This window comes from Macrotis lagotis, chromosome 1 (assembly GCF_037893015.1).
Source record: "Macrotis lagotis isolate mMagLag1 chromosome 1, bilby.v1.9.chrom.fasta, whole genome shotgun sequence".
NCBI lineage: Eukaryota > Metazoa > Chordata > Mammalia > Peramelemorphia > Peramelidae > Macrotis > Macrotis lagotis.
In genome coordinates this window covers 772257723-772274143 of record NC_133658.1, presented here as the reverse complement: position 1 = coordinate 772274143, position 16421 = coordinate 772257723, and the positions used below count along the sequence as shown (strand labels likewise).

The 16421-nt window shown below is 34.0% G+C and overlaps 1 protein-coding gene and 2 pseudogenes across 2 annotated transcripts in view; 2 read left to right on the top strand and 1 right to left on the bottom strand.

Annotated features, from left to right (window-relative positions):
- The window catches only part of LOC141508162 (contactin-5-like), a 1214304-nt gene that overhangs the window by 442849 nt on the left and 755034 nt on the right, over positions 1-16421 (bottom strand). The gene's annotated exons all lie outside the window — the stretch shown is intronic.
- LOC141508160 (putative monooxygenase p33MONOX pseudogene) lies at positions 3483-4574 on the top strand (annotated as a pseudogene).
- On the top strand, positions 9162-9961 carry LOC141508161 (dynein light chain roadblock-type 1 pseudogene; annotated as a pseudogene).

The following is a 16421-nucleotide window of genomic DNA, read 5'->3' as shown; positions in this document are numbered from 1 at the left end:
AATCAAGAAACAATAAAAAACCCCCAAAAGAATGAAAAACCAGAAGAAATTGTGAAATATCTCATTGGAGGTGTGTAGTACAGAGCACCAGAACTAGAATCAAAAGGAGCTGAGTTCAAATACAGCCTCAGACACTTAATAATTGCCTAGCTGTATGACCTTGGGCAAATCACTTAACCCTATTGCCTTAAAAAAAATAAAATTTGAAAAAAAAAGAACTATCTCATTTGAAAAACAACAGATACAGAAAATCGATTCAGAAAAGATAATTTAAAAAGTATTTGACAACCTGAAAGTCATGATCAAAAAAAAAATCCTAGTTATCTTTTAAGAAATTATCATGGAAAGCTGTTCTGATATTCTAGAAGAAGAGGGTAAAAATAGAAAATGAACGAATTTGCCAATCATCTCCTGAAAGAGGAGCCAAAATGAAAACTGCCAGAAATATTATAGCCAAATTTCACAGTTCCCATTCAAAAAGAACATATTTATGCAGTCAGACAGAAACAATTCAATTATTGTGGAACCACAATCAGGAAAACACAAGATTTAGCAATTTGTGCATTATGGGTTCACCGGACTTGATATATTATATTTCAGAATGCAAAAAGAGCTTCAATTACAACTAAGAATCAACTATCAACTATCCAGACAAAGTGAAAATATTCTTTCGGGGAAAACATGAACATTCAATGAAATAGGGGACTTTCAAACTTTTTGATGAAAAGACCAGAGCTGAACAGAAAATTTTACCTACAAATATGAGATTCAAGTGAAGCATAAAAAAGCAAACAAGAAAGGCAAATCATAAGAAGTTTAATGTTAATGCTGATATTCTTACACAGGAAGATGATACTGATAATTCATATGAACTTTTTCATTTATTGGAGTAGTTAGGAGCATATATATATATATATATATATATATATATATAGAGAGAGAGAGAGAGAGAGAGAGAGAGACAAGGCATAGGTGGAAGTTTAATATGAAGGGATAACATATTAAAAAAGATGGAGTTATGGGATGAGAGAAGAATGTCCTTGGAGAAAGAGAAAGGGGAAAGTAAAATGGGATAAGATATTTCACACAAAAGAGGCAAGAAAAAAAATTTGAAGTGGAGTAGGAAAGGGGAAGTGAGTGAGTCTTACTCTCATCAAAATTGGGAGGAATAGGATGGAGGAAAATAGAGTCAGCAATAGTAACTGTGGGGAAAAAAAAACTACTGAAACAAGTTTCTCTGATAAAGACTTTATTTCTTAAGCATAGAGAACTGAGTCAAATTTATAAAAATAAGAGCCATTCCCTAACTGATAAATGATCAAAAGATATGAACAAATTTCAGATGAGCTTTTCAATGTTATCTATGGCCATATTTTAAAAAATGTCCTACCTCACTATTGTTTTAAGAAATGTAAATTAGGACAATTCTGATGCTGTGCCTATTGGTTATGTTATGCCTATTGGATTGGCTAATGGGTAGAAAGAAAATGACAAATGTTGAAGGAGATGTAGGGAAAATGAGATATTAATGTACTATTGAAGGAGTTGTGAAATGATTCAACAATTCTATAGAGCTATTTGGAACCGTGTTCAAAGAGCTATAAAACTATGCACACCTTTTGATTTAACTATGCCACTAACAGATCTATACTCCAGAAGAGAAACAGAAATGAAAAAAGATTTGTGTATTTGTTTGTTTGTGTGTGTGTATGTGTGTGTGTGTGTGTGTGTGTGTGTGTGTGTGTATTAGGATAAGTAAAGCAGCTCTTCTCTGGTGGTAAGGAATTGGAAATTGAGGGTATGTCCATCAGTTGGGGAATGAATGAACCAATCGCCTTATGTAATAATGATGAAATACTGTTCTACTATAAGAATTTTGAGCAGGATGGAAAGACTTACATGAGCAGATGTAAAGGGAATTGTACTACATACAAAGTAACAGCAATATTGTAAGATAAACAGCTATGAATGATTTAGCTTTACTTGGCAATGACCAAGCAAAACCCAACACAAACTCTGAAGGGATTTTGATAAACAATACTATCCATTCCGAAAGACAAGGCTGATGGTGTCTGATCTGACTACAGATTAAAGCATACTTTTTTTTAAACTATATTTTTCTTGAAGTTTCTTTTGGGGGGGATTTTATGCTTGCTTCCACAGAATGAATATTATGGAAATGTTTTGCACAACTATACATTTTTAACCTATATCAAATAACTTGCTTTTTCAATGAGGGAGAGTGAGATAGGAAGATGGGAGAGAATTTGGAACTCAAAGTTTAAAAAATGTCAAAACTTTGTTTTACCTGTTACTGGGAAAAATAAAATATATAAAAAAGTGAAAAAAATTTTAAAAAAAGAATTTTATAACTCATATGCTTAGTGAAAAACATTGGATCCCTATCCTAGTTTTGATTCCTTGTATATCAAATGTTTTTTCAGGGCTTGTGGTCTCTTTCTCAAACTCATCCATTCTTCCTTCTGTCCAAGTGGTTTGCAGTACATTTTAACAACAAATAATTTCCTTTTCATCTTACATTGCCCTGAACGCAAATATTATCTATTCCATTTTTCTTCTCAGATTCCCAAGAAGAAAATTGAGATATATCTGCTGGATATCTGTATATCTTCATTCATATTATAGTTACTTAGTATTCAGCACTACTCTTCCATCCCTCTTTTTTCTTTATTCTGTTTCTTTTTAATAAAATATACCTATCCAGTACCATCATAGGTTTTACTCCATCAAATCTCTAATACCTCTGAGAACAAATTGCTCTCTTGTGTTATAGGATCGCTAATTTCTCCTGTTACCTAAAACTGGTATTTATATGGAAACATTTGAGGCTATTGATTTTATTCCTGTCTCTTTTTTTATGAATTTTGTTCATTTATTAACATTTTTCTTTTGTATCTACTCTCTATATCATCTAATGTTGGGGATAGACCCATATAACCTTCCTTTTTTGTTTCTATTTTCATTAAATATCCTTTTGAATTGATTTTTAAGACACTTGGAAAATATATTCTTACCATTTTTTGTTGGATATTCTCTATATCTTCCCAGGAATATGTCAACGCTATATTTTAAATTATGTTCCAGAAATCTAACGCTTTTTCAGTCCAACTGTTCATCTCTTAAATTACATATTTCTTTTTTATATCCCTTATTTTCAAAGGCAAATATATGAAAAACAAAACCTGGACATTGATGGTCTTTAGTTTCTTGCTAAAAATTTCAAAATAGGCTCGCGGTGCTCCTGCCGGCTGACTTCCGCGCAGGTCCCGGTGCCACTTGCATCATGGCCTCGCTTCGACCGTGCTTCGGCACCTAGGGAGTGCCGGGGCCCTGGAGCCTTGTTAGTGTCAGCCTCCTGTCCGTGCTGGAGCCCCGGGCTGCAGACCGGCTCTCCCCCATCCCTCCCCCGTCCCACCCCCTCCTCACCTTCTGTAGAACCTCTGCATGAGAGCTGCTTGGGACTTTTGCTAGTGTCATCACTAGCTGCAGAATGTTCCCTTTTGACTTCTTTGTCCTAACTACATAACTTCCATAGACTTTCACCTGTGGGAATCAGGATTCTGGGTATCTATCTAGAGAAACATCTGGATCACAGTCTTTCATGGCATCATCCAGAGAGCCAGATGTGCCTGAGCAGACACAAGAGAGCATCCAGTGCTTTGAGCAACAGGCAGGGTTGAGAGACACAGGGTACACTCCCCATAAACGCCTCACCACAGAAGAAACCAAGTACCACCGTGTGGCAGAGGCAGTCCATAAATTGAAGTTTCAAAGTGGAGATATGATAAAAGAAGATAGACTGACTGCTTCAGCCCAGTTCACTCCAAGTAGTACGCCCTATTCTTCTCCCAAGCAAAAACCCAGAGGTTGGTTTTCTTATGGATCTTCTACTTCCTTACTTGGCCTAGACATTAGCAGTATGGATTCTGGGAATGGAGACAGAGACAAACCCTCATCTGAAAAATGGAGCCTTTTTGGATCAAGAACCCTTCAGAAATCTGACTCAGGTTTCAGTGTACAGTCCTTCAGAGGTAATCAGAAGCCATCACCAATGGAACTTATTCGAGTTCCAGCTACTAAAATTGCAGACGACCCAGCAGCCTTCAAGCCACCTAAAATGGATCTTCCAGGTATGGAAGGAAAGAAACAATCTCCCTGGACCCATAACCTCAAACCAAGGGACATGAATGTGTTGACACCTACAGGGTTCTAAATCTCCCTTTCCATATGAGCAATGTTGTTTTCCTTGGTGATCCTCTGTTATGTAGAGAGAGTATCTTACACTTTTCTTTCTTCCCATCCACCTTGCACTTGATATGGGAAAGATGTCATCCATTTACATTTCTAATAAGGATGCTATTTCTGGGGAGTTGGTGATTGTTTCTTTAAATTTGTAACAATGCTTAAATCTTTCTAATGCAGGAAGATGTATTCTGTAATGTCCCAAAGTTGGTTTAAATAACTTCTCAGAGTACAGTTGACTACAGCCAATTGCTGAACTATAGAACTAAATTAATTGTAGGGGGCAAGGGAAATAAAACCTAGTAGACTTTGTTCTGCATATTTATCCAAAAAAAAATTCAAAATAGTTGGAAGTTCTAAGTTCATCCTGACGGAGTAATTTGTGCCCACATGGTTCAACAAATGTAGGTATTTATTGTCTCATCAGACAAATCTTGGGAGGTTATCTGTTGTGTCTTAGATGCATTCCCCAGGAAGAAAAAAATACATCTTTTTTATTGTTATAGTTGACAAATATCTACTTCACTGCCCCTAGGAAGCAATCACCAATTACTGACATTCTTTTCTTCTTGCTTATACCCTTACTAGAATAAGTACATATATGTGCATGTCAAATCCTTGGGAGATCTTAAGGTCCTTGTAAGCAGCAATAGATTTTTTTTTTGTATTTTATCTTTGTCTCCTCAGTGCCTACCACAGTACCTTGCAAAAAGTAATCAGAAACAATATATGGAATTGACTTGGTCTACCTCCTTTTTTAATCAGTCATTTCCGAAATGGCATCTTTTATGCCAATATATCTTCCTTGCTAGTAAAGTGTCATATCTCATTTCCTTTTGCATCACTTACAACTTTTAGATTTTGAGGTCATCCTTGATTTGTTTTCATATAGCATCACAAGAAGTATGTTGGAATTAAAAAATATGATTTTTTTTTGTTTCAGGGAGAAGCTTGAGAATCATTGAGCATAATAAAGTTTTCTAAATGCAACCTAACCCCCTAAAGTCTTACTATTCAATTCTGCCTCTAGCTTATTGTTTAGCCAGTATTTCTACTTAGGAGACACAGTAAATATTTGTATAATTAGTTACCGATGAATTGATTAACTTTCAGTAGATTATCAAGTGTGACTATATGCTAACAAATGGGTGCTATATAGAATTATTTGAAATATGATTTAACATAATAATAATAAATCAGACCTACAGAAATACAGCTATTCTCTCAAAAATATTAAAAATGTATATGTAACATTCTCCCATACCCCAGTAGTTCTTGTACTCAAAAAGCATATAATTTAGGAAAACTAGAGAAAATTTGCTTCCTATGGATCTTTGATTTCAAAGATGAAAAGCAAAACATAAATGTTTTTTTCAAAATAGAAATCTAGTTTGTTTTATTATATAGTCCAATCTTCATTTTCTTCTATCTTTATAATTAAGAAAAGTTAAATAGAATTTAAAAGTCATTAACTAAATTTCAATGGTATAAGTGAAGCATTTCAAAATGAAAGAAGCACTCAATATTCCATTGTTAGGCAGAATTTTAAACAGTAGGCTATGATGGGCTCAAGTTAGGTCACAATATTCAATCTCAACTATTCAATCTTAAATAAACAAGAAGATATAGAGGTAACACTTGAAGTGGAAATTGCTCAAGAAACTGGTTAACTAAAGATAAAGATGCATTATTCAGTCATAAAGTTAAATTAAAGTTGTCTTCTTAAGACTCCTGAATTCCTTACTTAAAAACATGACAGAGATGTTTCAGTTTATTTCTGGAAATTATATATGGTGCATGAGGGAGCAATTTGTGCTCATAATCATTCAATATGAGGTGTCCCTATTCTTAAAATGTTCTTCTCTTTTGGATATTTAATACTCATTCATATTCCAGGAGCAAAAGTTAAAAAATATCAATTTGACAATAGCTAGCTGTTTTTCCTGAAAGCTTGATAGTCATTACTCTTTATAAAGAATACTACTATAATCAAGAAGTTTTCCTAGGAAGAAAAGCAGTTAGGGTGCAATGTTTAACTGTTGGAAGGTATGTCCACTTCAAGACATGAGGTTTTGACAAAGAAAACCTGTTTTGTTGAATACTATTCACATTTAATTTCTCTTCTTTTGGCAAATTTGAATCCAAATTAATTAAGGAATCTCTTTCCTAAAAGTCTGATTTAAAAGGCTTATTTCTACATCATGAAAAGTAAAAAGAAAATCACGGGATATATACTATAAGACTATTCAGAAACTGTGGCATGATTATGCAAAATATTTTGAACTCTTTCCCTAAGACAAAAAATTGGGGGTTTTGTCATAGTTTCTAGTGGCCATGACAATCATTCTAAATGAGAGAGATGAACAGACATTAAAGCATATAAAGAGGCTAAAGAAAGGCCTTCTGTGGGGGGGAAGCAAGATTGGGGGAAAAATTGTAAAACTAAAAATACTTAAAACCTTTCTAAAATTAAAAAAAAGAAAAGCCTTTTGGGGTGAAAAATGTATACTTCAATAGTTTCCATTTTGGGAATTCCAAGAGGAAAAAACTTGAAAAATGACACTTATTCAACTAACAGTATGTGATGCTGGAATACATTTTTTATCTTTTGGTCTTATACAATTTTCTCTCTCTTCATTGGACTTAGCTTTGTTCAGTTTAACAAATATTTGTCAAATACCTCCTATGGGCAAGGAATTGAGGGTCCACAGATAAAATATTAAGAAGCTAATATTCTATTGACTGATGGCAACAGCAAACGTCTTTCTGAAGGATAAAGATTATTCAAAGAAGTTTGGTAAATAGTATGATATATTTGAAAGGGTGTTGTAAACTTCTCATTAAGAAAGTAATGTGAAAGGTCTTAAAGAAAATCAATCAGTCCCTCAAATATCAAGATCAAAAAGGGCATCAGATGGAACAATTATATAGAATGTCTTAGAGAAACCTTAGTGAGCTTGCCCCATTCAGCAGATGATTGTACAGGAAAATAAACAAAAGACTTCAGGCATTTAGAGAGCCATCTTTCCAAGAGGGAAGTCAAAATTAATACTAAATTGGATGAAAGCTATAAACAGAAATGAGATTGGGAGTAGGGATATGCTGGAGACAGCATGATCTCAGTAAAATGACTTGAAACTTCTAATTTCCTTGAGCTAGATAGTCTTAAGTAACCATAGCATTCCATAATGGGTGCTATAGTCAATAGAATTTCAGCCTGAGTCTGCATGAGAAAAGGGCAAGGGGACCATGTGGGGAACAACTTCTACCACTGGCCAGGGATAAAGGAACTGACAATTTATGTCTAAAAGCATTTCTATCCATAGCAAGAGATAAGGAGAGCTCAATGACTAGGTATGTCAATATGTTGAGGATAGTCAGTAGGCAGGAACCTGACAAGATTTCTGACACCACTTCAATTTCTACAAAGGAGCTGGGGTTGAGATATGAATCTTTCACTTGCTCATCTATAAAACCATTGACCAGTCATTAGATGGAACTGCAGTCCTCAGTTTTCTCATCTTAAAATATTCCTTCCTGCTATAAATTTGTTCATGGGAACCAAATTACATTTTGTCATTAAATGAACTCTTTTCCGCTTATGCTAATCTTTGCTTTTGTGTTAAGTGGAAACTATTCGCTGCTCCCTACCTGAAATTATCTTATTTACAGTCATGAAGCAATCAATGTATTAATTTTTTAAAGGATTTATTTGTTAGGAACTATGCTAAGCATAAAAGATAGAAAGAAAAAGCAAAAACAAGCATGTTCTCAAGAAGCTTGAATTCTAAAAGGGAAGACAGAACATATAAATCAAACCACACAAGGTAAAATACAGAATAGATAAAGATAACTTTAGCAGGGTTGACTCAAGTAAATGGGAAGAAGGGAACCATGCACTAGTAACTGGAGTGTCCTGACATAGAAGTCAACAATTCTCAGAGATAGATGGTAAAAGGGAGACCATTCAAGGCACAGGGAATAAAGGCACAAAGGATATGAGAGCATCTTTCCAATAAGGAATGGCAATTAAACAAGTGGAGAAGGATCATAAAATTTACAGAAGGGAGGAGAATGTAAGAAGATAGGGAAAATAAAAAGGGCACAATTATTGAAGAATTCTACATGCCACACAAGGACTTTATATTTGATTTCAGAGGTAACAGAGAGCCATTGGACTCCCTATTATAGGAAGCCCTCCTATTTCCTGGTAGGGTTACATGATCAAAACAGTGTTTTAAGAAAATCTATTTGTCAGCTGAACAGAGAATGGACAGGAAGGGAGAAAGACTTTTAGTAGAAAGACAGATTAGACAACTATTGCAATAGTCCAAGTAAAAGATAAGACCTGAACTAGAACTCTAGCTTTGTGAATGGAGAGGAGTTAGATGCAAGAGAAATTATTGAGAAAGAAATGACAACAATTAGTATATTAGGTTTGAAGGACACCAAGGATGTGAACCTAAATTTATTAAAAGTATAATGGTGCCCAAGATAGAATTAGGAGAATTCAGAAGAGGAAAGAATTTTGGGGAAAACATAATGAATTCTCTTTTGGACATGCTGAATTTGAAATGCTTGTGGTATACCAACTTCACGATGTCTAATAGTCAGTTGTTTATGGGGATGAGACCTCAGGAAAATGACTAGCATTGGATAAATAAATCTAGGAATCATCTACAAGGAGATGATAATTGAACCCTTGTGCATTAATGATCTCACCATATAAAAGAGAATAGAGAAAAAAAGGAAAAAGGACCCAAGACAAAGCCTTGAGAGACACTCACAGTTAAGGGTAATAATCTACATGCATGTCAAGCAAAAGAGTTAAAGAAGCACTCAGAAGAATAGAGAGAAAAGTGATGGAAAGCCAGAAAGAAGAGAATATCCAAGAGGAAAATAAAGTCAATGCCAAAGAGTTCAAAAAATGGAAGAATGAGCAGAAGTCATTATATTTTTCATCTGGTGGTAATGGGTAACTTTGGAGAATAACTCTTCTGCAATATGGCTCTACTCTTGTATCTTCACCTGCACTTTTTTCTGTTGCAATTTCCTCCTTCCCTGATATTACCAAATCTTACGCTATTCTAATCCATTCTCCCTTGACAAGACATTTCTCCTTATATTACCTGTCATCACTTCAAATATAACATATCCAAAACAAAGATCATCATTATCTACCTTACTGAAGCTACCTTTCCTTCCAACTTTTTACTGCCAAATGAAATAATATTTTTTCCTTCACTTAAGCATATCTAAAAGTCACCTCCTGCTTTTTATCAAATATTATTTGCTGCCTGTCTGTCCATAAACAATATCAATCTTGAGCCTGTGCTGTGCCCGCGGTGTGGTCGTTCCTGTCCGGAGGATGGCTGAGGTATAAGAAACCCTAAAATGAATTCAGAGCCAGAAGGGAGTGCAAGGGATCATTGTGGTAAATGCAGAAGGCATTCCAATAAAAAGCACCATGGACAACTCCATCACCATGCAGTATGCCAACCTGGTGCACAGCTTCATCCTGAAAGCTTGAGGTACTGTTCCAGACATCGATCCCCAGAATGATCTCACATTCCTCTGAATTCGCTCCAAGAAAAATGAGATCATGGTTGCTCCAGATAAAGATTACTTACTGATTGTGATCCAAAAATCCCTCAGAATAATTTACCATTTTCTTGGTGCCATATTGTTTTTTCTTTAATAGTCTCCCTGATAAAAAGCATTATTGTTGATTCCTCTCACCATTGAATGGCATCTTGAAAACCAAACCATTATGTCAGACTGGATTTAGAGATCATATGACCAAGGGCGTGGCCCAGATTGATTTTTCTGAACCTTTTATCACCTTGACTCTTCTGAGGTTGCAGCTGGAGCCACAGCCATCTGGAAGAAGCCCTTTGAGACAAGTTTAATGGCTGGGCTGGTACTAACTGGCCCTTGAAGACCTGAATTCCCCCCCTCCCCTCCTAATGTGGGCTCTGGGCTTCTGGTTTTAATTTTGTTGCTATTTTGAAAGGCTGTCCAACTAAAAATAACTAATGATTAAAAAAAAAAACCAATATCTCAATGTTCTCTGAATTTTTCTTTAACCAATTTCTACCTTCTCCATTCTTGATCCCACCTTTCTAGATTAAGCCTTTAACTCTTTATACTTGTTTAACTGCAGTAACTTTCTAACTGCTATCTCTAAATTCAGTCTCTTCACACCTGAATAACTTTACATAGAGTTTTGTAGAGCTATTACATAGCAACTATTTATTGGGAACTTAATGAATTCCCAGGTACTTAAAGGTTGCTAGATCACACAATGGTTAGAGCACTGGACTTAGAGTCAGAAGGTTGAGTTCCACTGCAGCCATAGATAATGGTTGTACAGCCATGGATACACTTATTTTAACCTTTGAATGCATCAGTTTCTTCCTTTGCAATAAGGATTCTGATAGCACTTAAATACCAAGGTTGTGAGAATAAAATAAGACATTTGTAAAGAACTTTGCAAAACCCAAAGAGATATAACACTTATTGTTTTTAATAATCCCTTTTAATCATAAAATGAGAGAATATAAGTCCAAACAATAATTTATATAACATTGCTGAAAAGTAGTCACCCAGACTGCTTGAAAACATCCAACAAGGGACAATTCACTAACTACTGAGGTCTCTTTCCTTTTGGACAGTCCTAATTGTTAGGAATTATCTGACTCTTGCCCATTGTTTTCAATTCTGTCTTCTGGGACTAAGCAGAATAAATTGAAAATCTTTTCTACATTACAGTCTTTCCAGTGTATGAAAATAGCATACTTCTCTGCCCCAGTTCAATGCCAAATGAACTATTAAATAAATCTAGGAACTATTTTTGTGATTGTTGTTCTTTACTTATCTCCTAGGTTAAATATCCCTATTTCCTTAATTGTTTCTCAGATGGCAAGGTCTCAGGTTTCCACATCACTCTAGTTTCTCTTCTTTGAACATTCTCTAACTTATCAACATCCTTCCTAAAATATTATATACAGTTCCTGTAAGTAGTTTGATGAGATTAAATATAACCATACTGTCATTTATTCTTATTTGAATGCAGTCTAATATTGCATTACCTTTTCACTGCCGATATTTCATTTAAAGTAAACATATCAAGCTTTCAGTTCATTAAAATACCCTATTTAAGTGCTGCTTCTCCTGCTTTATACTTATGAATTTTATGGGGGGAAAAAGGGTAGAATTTTACATTTATCACTGATGAATACACTCTACTTAAATTCATCCTTTCTATAGTAACCTGTCAAACATTTTTAATCTTAATTCTAACTATCCATTGCATCATATACACATGACTTTGTTGTTATTGTTCAACTGCAAATTTATAACTAGTGCTTCATCCAACTTAAAGATTAAAAATAAAATTTAAATAGTACAGGACCAAGGACAATTTTTAAGGAAATTCTTTCAAAAGATCACTCTCACTGAAGTAAAATTGGCAATCATTAATGACAATTTTATGGAAAGGATAATTTCTAACAATCCATTTCCTTGGTCATAAGATAGTTTTGATTTTTTTTTCTCACACAATAAGCTGAAAGCACTCTTTCCTGCATTTGATCATTTCCTTTTGTCTCCTCAAATCTGATTTTAAGTTCTCTGTAATTAGGAGCATTATCTTACACTAGGATTTATCACTTTCTCTATGTTCTAGTCAAACTAGTTGTTTTGGTATCTAATCTGTACATATCTTATTCTTTTTGGTCTCTATTCTTTTTTCTCATGTTACAATTCTTGTTTAAGCAGTATTTCAAGTATTTTGCTTTTCATTTTTCTAAAGGAACCAAATACAAAGTAGTGAGTTTGGGTTAAGGTGGAAGACTTCAGTTCTAATCATGATATAGAGCTATATGCTACCTCAATTTGTCCAGTTTTCTTAGGCTTTTGTGGGTCATAAGTAGTAGCTTTTGAACTGTTGTCAAGGGCATTAATGAAGACAGAAAACTTTTTAGAAGAGATACCTTGAAGAAAGATTGAGCAATAATAGAATTTAGTTGTGGTTTTCTTTCAGATTTTTAGTAAAATGCCAGCATTAATAAGTTTTGATACTTTTTATTTTGTTTTTATTTCTTTCCACAAATATACTCAGTAATATGAGAGGGTTTTTTCTTTGGCAATCTGATATCATGAAAATATAAGAATCTTAATGAGGAACAGAAGGCATTGTGAGATATATATATATATATATATATATATATATATATATATATATATACATTTTAAATACTATAGACTGATAATTTTTATATTTTAAAAGCTAAATAGAATATATATATTTTAAATACTATAGACTGATAATTTTTATATTTTAAAACCTAAATAGAATTATGAGGAACCAAGACAGGCTCTGAGAGTGCTTCCAGATGAATGCACAGAGATTCAGGTAAATAGCCTAGAGTTGTATATTAGTGCTAGTTTGAGCCAGGAACATTACCCAGTGGCTTACACTGAGGTTGGATTCTTAGTACAATATAGAATGGGCCCCTTGGCAGGTCACTTGGGAAATGTTTACTTAGTATACTTTTCACATCCTAACTTAGGGGCAGGTACAATATAAAGAAACTATCAACTTAAATAATATTCTTATAAGGTGACTACCCCTCCTCTCAATTCAATTACTCAATTCAAAAACATTCCTCTCCTCAATTCAAATACTGCCTCCACCTTGAAGCCTTCCATGAAATCTACCTACTAAAAGTAGAAGTAATGTTCCCTTTCTTGAACTAGGTTACAATTTCATATTTATTCCTACTAATGTATTTATTTTATTTTGTAAAATAATTATTGGTTATTTGTAAATATTCAGTATACTTGTATTTGATTTTAAACTGAAGGAAGGCAAGAGTAACACTGTATTACTATTTGTATCTTTCCCAAAGTTAACTCAATATATTACAAAAATCAAATGTCTCCTTTTAATGTGGTACCAGAGCATAGTAACTATGTCTAACTCAGTTTTTAAAAGGAATTATCACTTAAAAAAGAGCTGTGTCTCTCTTAAGTCTAGAGAGTTAAGTATGGGCTAATATTACCATGCATCAAACTTATAATAATTCTCTCCCATATATGACTCTATTAATTGGTCACCTTTTTCAAGCTGAATTCATGTTGAAAAGCAATCAAGAGAAATTTAACTTTCTTATTCATTCAAAGTTGAGATCTATTTGAAAGTATTTAAATATCCCTTAGCAAATAACTTCAATCAATTTATAAATATAAGGAGCTTTAATATTTCTAGGCTGAAAAGTCCCAATTTAAAATTCACTCAAATGGGAACAGCATATTTGTTCAAAGTAGTCAATTGAATACCACAAGGTACTGGACTTTTAAGATGCTGACAGCAAAGTGGCAGCTACTCTATTCACACAGGTTTTCCTGTACTTAAAGAACTTCATTTTGCAGTATAATTTCACTCTAGTTCTTTTTATGTTTTCCTATTTTTTCTTTTGGCTTTCACTTAACCCCCCCCCAAATCTTTAGATTATGATTCTTTTCTTCCTCCTTACATTAGTTGGCCTTGTACATTGGCAGTTTATCATTATTGTTACCCTTCTTGTTACCCCTTAACTTCCCCAACACATACATAGCTGAGATAAATCAACTGTCATCTCTTTGCATCAATCCCTTATCTCCAACTTAAGGCTACTTGGGAAAACCAAAAACAAAGCAAAAAAACCCAACACCAACAACTAATCACTACCATAAATTCTATACTGTTCTCTTTCATACTGGAAAACTCTCCCTGGTCAGAAAAACAAAAACAAAAATAACTATTTTGCATATTTTTTTCCTCACTTTATGCCAAGAGGAAATTTATATGTCAGCAAAAATTTAAAGCAGTCCTTGGATACTCTCATATCAATACCACTTTTAACTTCAAAGCAAACAGGAAAGAAAAAGTACTGAAACTCTGACTTCCATTTTGTGTGTCTTGACCATGTTGACTTGAATTATGAAAGCTGCCATTTCAAGTGAGAACATGGAGGGAGTTTGGAATCTAGAATAGTCTAAGGTATCTGCAAACATCCTCAAGAAAACTTTAAAATGTACAATTGACTGTAAAAATAGGGAGAATCAACCATATACTTTTTCACTCAGCCTAGCATACTGGGTAAGATAGAAAATGCTTCAGAAAGTCCTCTAGAGAACTAGGAAGGTTCAATAGGACTGTAAATCATAAGTGTTCAGATGGTAGGAGAGAATGGTTCCATCCTAGTTTAAATAAATGGATCCTAGAAAAAGTCAACCTGGGTCATACAGCAGCCAGGGCGAGGGCCCTCAAGCTGAGCCTAATGTAGTGATGGGGCTAGAAATTCTGTGTCAAGAGAGAATCCTGAAATGGAAGATAAAAAATGGAATAGGAGCAATAAGTTCTTGCTTCTTCAGTGGGGAAGGGTTTAGGCAAAAACTAGCATAGCAGGTAATGCAAGAGTCCTATGATAAGAGGGATAGTGAGATCAGTACTGCAGTAATCTATAGTTTCTTGAAAGACCATTCTGTCTTAACTATCATAACAGGGAATACCCATGCTATTAAGAAGTGCAGAGTAAAGCATAATCCAAACACCTCCCTTCACCTAGTCCAAATGTAGACAATTAGCTCATTAAAATGAGGAATCTAAGGAACACACCGAATATTATTAAGAAATAACATCTACTGAAATGTGCCCAGGGAAGAAAGACTGAGGATGAGAACAACCTAACAATCTAATTGTAGAGGGGGAAAAAAATTAAAAACATATTGGCCATAATGGCTATAGGAGTATTTGGAAGAAAAGAAATAACAGATACACGATGGAATAGCTGGAGAGGGAGAATGTCAAGGAAAACTGAGCTTTAAAACAGTTGATAGGAAAGTCTATTTAAAAACTGAATGCATTGAAAATTAAAAAGAATCAAATTAAAAAACCTCAGTGAGATAAGAAATATCAAAACAAAATCACAACAGTATAAAAGAAAATATAAGAAATATGTGTAAAATTAACTGGCACAGTATCTGACAAGAAATAACCTAATAAATCTTAGATGGTCAACTAACAAATTAGAAGAAATTGATAAATATTTAAAAATATAAAATACTCACATTAACAAAGGAATAAAAATAATATTTCTATAATAGTTTCAGAAGTAATTAAAGTCATTAATGACCTCCCAAAGAAGAGAAATACTTCCAAATCAGTTCATTCACCAATGAATTTTCACAAATATTCAAAGAACTATTTGTTTTAATGTTTCACAAATTGACTGAAATAATAAGAAAAGAACTCTTTCAATCTTATAATGATACAAATAATGTCCTGACTATATTTGTGTCTTTGAAAGCTTTTCAACATTCATCCATATGTATATGTATATTTTAAAGTTACAACATTTCCTTCCACCTTCCCACCCACCTCCCTTCAGTGGCAGTCAGTTTAACATTGTACATATATATTTGTGATAAAGATTTTATGGATTAGTTATTTCAGTATGAGGAATTAGGATTAAGGGAAAGAGATACATATGAGATATTTTTTATAAATTGTTCAGATTCTGAAAGATTTTTAGTTTTAAATTTTTGTTTTGTTTTGCTTTGTTTTGTTTTCATTCCTCTGGATGGCACAGCATCTATAGCCAGTCTAATACAATTGTCCTAGCTCTCTGAACTTTTGAGAGGAGCTGCTTCCAGTAAGGTTGATCATCAAGGGAGACAGAGCCAAGATGGTGGCATGAGGCAGGATTTCCCTGAAACTCATTGCCCCCAAAACTCCAAACCTGAACTTTTTGTAATAACCTAAGAACTTTCTATAATAACCTATGAACTTTTGTGAATTAAAGTTTAAGTCTTTCTTAGCTCCCTAAATCAGACTGGTGAGTTCTTCATTCAAAATGAATCCAATCATTAACACCCCGCCCCCGCTTCCTGAACCTCATTTCCTCCTGACTTCAGTCTCTCCATTGTGGAAAATAATGTGGAACTGTGATTAAAAAAAATACTAAAGTGTGCATACTCCCTAACTGTACCATAACTAAATCTATTTCACAGATATCAAAGAAAAAGGAAAATGATCTATATAAATCAAAATTATTTTTAGCAATTCTTTTCATAGTAGCCCCCAAACTGAAAGTATAAGGGGTACCAAGCCA